Genomic DNA, 5,241 nt, shown 5'->3' on the forward strand with positions numbered 1-5,241 from the left:
ACCCCCTTGCTTTAGGGGTAAATACAGAGCTGCTAAAGCCCAGCATTATCCTGGGATGTGTTTTTAGCCTGAGCCCCCCCTCCATACATTAAGTAATTCATCCTTATTGCCATTAGGAATTCAGATGTTATTTTACGGAGGGGGAAGGGAGGATGGATGTGCAGAGCAGAGCATAGCTTATATTTTACAGATATTCCTTTCTGCTGTGCGAGTTGCTGATTTACTCTTGGAAACCTGCTGGAGGAAGGTTTGAAGGACACTTTATGGGGGAAAAGATAGGGATTTTTGATGTAATTCAGGCTTCTCCCTGCTCCCGTGCAGCTCTCGCTGGCTGGGTGTGCAGAGCCGAATAGGGAACGGCCTCCTTTGCATTAATAATAGTCCAATAAAACCAGACAATATTCCTGCTTAAACGCTCTGAGTTATGTAGATCCTAATTCTAGCACATCGGCAAGGAAAGAAAAGCAGATATTTCGTCCTCGCCACAACAAATTCCGTGATACAAATGCGAGCCGACATATGGTAAAAATTGCCTGCAGCCCTGCTGATTTACAGAACTGTTTTCACTCACAGATAATTCATTAAAAATCATTTCATACTGGCTGTATATACATAAAAAATATTTACTTGTGTAAATATCAGTCAGGAAGGTATTGCTTTTTTTTTTCTTTTTTTTTTTTTTACCTTTTCCCTTCTTTTTTATATTATTGACAGCTGATGGGGAGGGAAAAAAAAAAAACAAAACAGAGATGTATGATGGACATGGAGGAAAGCAAAGGTATTCCTGGCATCCATCCGTTCATCCTGGATATAGGTCAGGCCTGGGGGTGAGCTGGGACAGCTTTAAATCCGCTACCTGAGCCATCTGCTCCTCCATGCCAGTGGAATCTGCGTTGGGGAAACACACGCTAGGCAGACGTGGATATTGTGGGATATGGCACAAAAGGGACTTTTACCTGATTCAGGGCTCTCTGCTGACCTGTGGAACAATAGGGGAATGCACACCCTGGGAGATGTCGCTGGAAAAACAGGAGCAATGGGATTCCAAGGCCGCTGCTGCTGCTGTGGCAGAGCAGCCTGGAAAATAAAGAGCAAATCCCAGCACAGCAAAGGGAGTTTTGGGCGTTTAATGGTTTTTCAAATTGTCCTAAAATGATGGAAGCACCAAACACAAGGGGGACAAATGGCATAATGGGGTTTGTGGCTCCTAAAGATGAACATTCCAGGTATAACTGAGACAAGTCTTGAAATCTCCCTCCCAGCCCCACGTTTTTCCCTCTAAAATGCTGAACAAGGCTCCAGCCTGACACTGCATCTTCCCCTTTTTCCCTGTGCTTGCTCCAAATTTGCCTAAATATGATGCACATTTCAAACCTGAAGAGACCTTTCGATGATTTTTTTTACCCCTCAAGGAAAATTCAGAAATAAATCATTGAGTACAAGAGATTTGGGGTGTTTTGTTTGCTGGGGTTTTTTTTCTCTCTCTACAGCCAGTAGGTGAAACAACATTATTTAAAGTATGGAAGGGAATAAGTACTTGGAAGAGGGATCTGGTCCATCAGCTTTCATCCTCCATAAAACCCAGTAGTAAACAAAGCAATAATATTTGGGGGCTTGGAGAGGGCAGCTCTGGGGAGAGCTGGGATGTTGATTAAGATGGAATGGCTACGTGGGGAAAGGGGGGGATGCTGGAATCGCATCCCACGGCTGCACCTGGCATGGCGGCGAGGGGAGAGAAAGTTTGGGCCCTTTTCCTCTGGAATTTGGTGCCATGTCTCACTCCGTGGAGCTGCTGCATCAATGGGAAGTTTTCCTATCAAGCTGAACGCAAAAGGGAGGGTAAAATCAACTCTCACTTCCCCATCGGAGCGTCTACAGCGCAAAAGCCTCTCCCGCTCTATTTATACGCTGGATAAATCAGTCTCCAGACTGTTACCATAGATAACAGAGTTTTTCTCCTGCTGTTGTCTCTAACAGCTTCTTTTTCCCCCCACTATATTTTGCACGGTTCCTACCTATCACCTCGGTGAGTAATTCCCCTGCTTTAAATCAAATTACTTGGGGGAGAGACGGGTTTTTCAGGCAGAGGGAGATTTTTCATCCCCCTCTCGCCGAATTTTGCTCCCAATTCTCTAAGTAACCCTGAGAAATCCTGCAGAAAGGGGAGCTATAGGTAACTGCTTCTGATCCTGATACATATTTAACCTTCTCACAGTCTCCAGGAATTAACTATTTAGGAGGTGAGCAGCCGGCGCAGGCGTTGCACTAGGATAACACGGCCAGGCTGGTTCGCAGCGACGCCGAAGCTTCCCACAAAAATCCCTAATTCTCATCACAGAGCTTCTGCAGGAGACATTGCCACGGGCTGGGATCTTTATTTGAAATAAATAACTCACTCGATGCGGCAGGTCCCTATTTCGGGGACCAGTGGATGCGGAGTTTTCCCTCCCAGGGATGGGGTGTTAATGGGATTTGTTGCTCCTGGCTGGGGAGCGAGGGGGGTTAATCCCTTTCTCCATGTATATCCCTGCTAAGATGGTTTAGGTCATGTTTAGAGCTAAGTTTTGTGGTGCAGGCTCTGTCCACCCGTCCATCCCGCAGTGCCAGGCACAGGGATGAATCCAGCTGCCATCTTTGCTCCCCTCGCACCTCCCAGCACTTAACAATTCACGTGAGCCCCAGAAAGAAATTAAAGGAAAGGTTTAAATTCCACCAAAGTGGTGAAAAAGCCTCTAAAGGCTTTTAGAAACCCTGCATCGTTGCTCAGGAAAAGCTCCCAGTGAGGCCCAGAGCCCTTTGTTTGCTGCAAGGGGATTTATCCTGGAGTGGGTAGGGAAGGAAAGGGACTTTCTCCCTCCACCTGCAGGGACCCGTTCCCCCGGCATCACCTCTGCCATCATCCCCAGCAGACGTGAAGCTGCTTGTGGGGAGGTGGCTTTGGGGGTTTGGCATCCTTTTCTAAAGCCCTCGAGGAGGCTGCAAAGCGTTAAATAGCCTCACCTGACCTCCTCCAGCAAAGCCAGGCTCTGCATCCTTATTTAGGGACATACATCACCTCCACAGCTTTCCCTCTGGCACTGGGGGTGGAGCAGAGAAGTGAAATGTCGTGAGAGGAGGGGAAAAAAAAAAGTAGCTCTGAATCCATCTGAATTTGCCTTGAAACCCCTTTCCCAGCCCAGCCTGGCCGAGCACATCCCGGCCGAGGGCCGGACACATATGCCGTGCCATATGGAGCGGCGCGATCCCAGTCAATCGGATCTTTGGGAGTTTTATCGTTTAATTTCTTAATGTGCTAATAGTGCACAGGGAGGGGATGGATCACCGCTTAAGTCCAAGGATTTATGTTTTTAAGGGAGGGTAATGTATTTCCGAGCGGGTTTTAAATATCCTCGGCCAACGTGACGGGCGGCGGGCAGGAGGGTGAGCTGGAAAAGGCCCTGGAAGAGCCCTTTGAGCTTTAATCCAGCACAGGTTTATAAGATGACATCCAGCCCCGTGTCAGCTGAAATGCCAGCGGAAAATCCCAGTGTCCATTTGACAAAGCCATTTTGCCCAGCCCTGGGGGCTGCAAGCCCTGTTTTGGGTCTGTATCCCCCTGATGCTCCCATAATTTCCATCCATGGGTCCATTCAATTTGAAGCCATGAAGGATGGGTGACAAAATCTCCCCAATGCCCCCGATCCTCAGTTTCCCCTCTTAGAGAGAGAATTGTATTTCCTTCCTTCAAATTGCCATTGGGATCAGGGCTTTTGCAGACTCCCAAGGTGCTTTCGGCTCCTTGAAAGGAAAGGTCTTACAGAGAGATCAAAAATAAATGTTCATAAAAAAACACGCAGAAGTAATTTCAGGGGAGTATTGAAATTGCAACCGTTCACCTCCAACCTGCAGCGAAACTCATCTATTTATTTTTAAATAAACCACCTCAGCTCTCCATAAATCTCCGGGGCAGGGAACCAAGGAGGGGATGAATTAGGCAGCACCGTGACCCCATCCCGGTCCCCGCTGGGCAGCTGCCTGCGGGGCAGGGACGGATGCTCGCGTGGCCCTGTGGCTCCAGCTGCGGTTGGAAGCGTGGCAGTCTCAGAGGGATGCTCTGGCTGTTGGCTTCTGTCAGCCAGACCTTAAAATCTGCGCCGTTCGAGGCCTTATTTGAATTGCAAACGGCTCAAGGGAGGTGTACTGTGGAGTTGCTCTCTCAGGGTAAATAGGGTTTGGGGTTGTTTTTTTCTTTAAGCTAATAATATTGTGTCATGCTTTGAGGGGGGTGATGGTATAAAGGGCAGGCAGAAAGATTTCTGTGGCTGAGCTGGTGGCTCTCCCCAACCATTTTTGACAGCTAATTTCTAGCTTTTCCTTGAAAAACTCCTCAGATCTGATGCGTTAAGTGAAATGTCGTTAAGGCAATGGGAACACAAACGGTAGGACTTCGAGACAGCACTAAGGGGAAAGGGTAAAGGCTCCCAGAGGCTCCCAGCCACATGTTTTGGAGCCCCAATGTGCCCAAGGTTCTAGTGCTTACTCAGAGCTGGACGCTTCTGCCTCTCTCTCAGCACCCAGACTCACACTCAGGGTACCAACCACCTCCTCGCGCTTCCATGCGGGTTTTTCTCAGCAACTTCTAGGCCTCGACTGGGGAGGGGAAAAGGAAAAGAGGAGAGAAGGGATGTGTTTGTGTTCGTGCAGTGGGAAGGGATGGAAGGAAGAGACGTGCGCTGCGACTCGGTGCGGCGCTGGAATGATCTCAGGAGCTGCAGCCTGTGCAGAGAGATCCCAGGAGCGGGCACATGCCCTTGACACCAAATCACCCGGCAAGTAATAAAGGATTTCCTGCCTTCAGAGCCTGCTTGAGCTGGGGTTTTAGCCTGGGTTAGACTGTGCAGTGCCCTGACAAGGTTACAGGGTCTGACAGGGTGCTCAGCCAGGACTGGTGATGCTGGGAATGTGTAGATATCCCTGGATATAGACGTGTGGATAACCACGGCGTGCGCTCCTCGCCACAAACAAAAACCGCGCTCTTCTCCTTGAAATTCACCTTGAACGTGGTGAGATGGGGTGCATTCGTTGCTTGGTTTGGGTTTTTTTATTATTATTATTATTATTATTATTATTATTATTATTATTATTATTATTATTATTATTATTATTATTATTATTATTATTATTATTATTATTATTATTATTATTATTATTATTATTATTATTATTATTATTATTATTATTATTATTATTATTATTATTATT

The sequence above is a fragment of the Geospiza fortis genome, unplaced genomic scaffold, assembly GCF_000277835.1.
Source record: "Geospiza fortis unplaced genomic scaffold, GeoFor_1.0 scaffold106, whole genome shotgun sequence".
NCBI classification, from domain to species: domain Eukaryota; kingdom Metazoa; phylum Chordata; class Aves; order Passeriformes; family Thraupidae; genus Geospiza; species Geospiza fortis.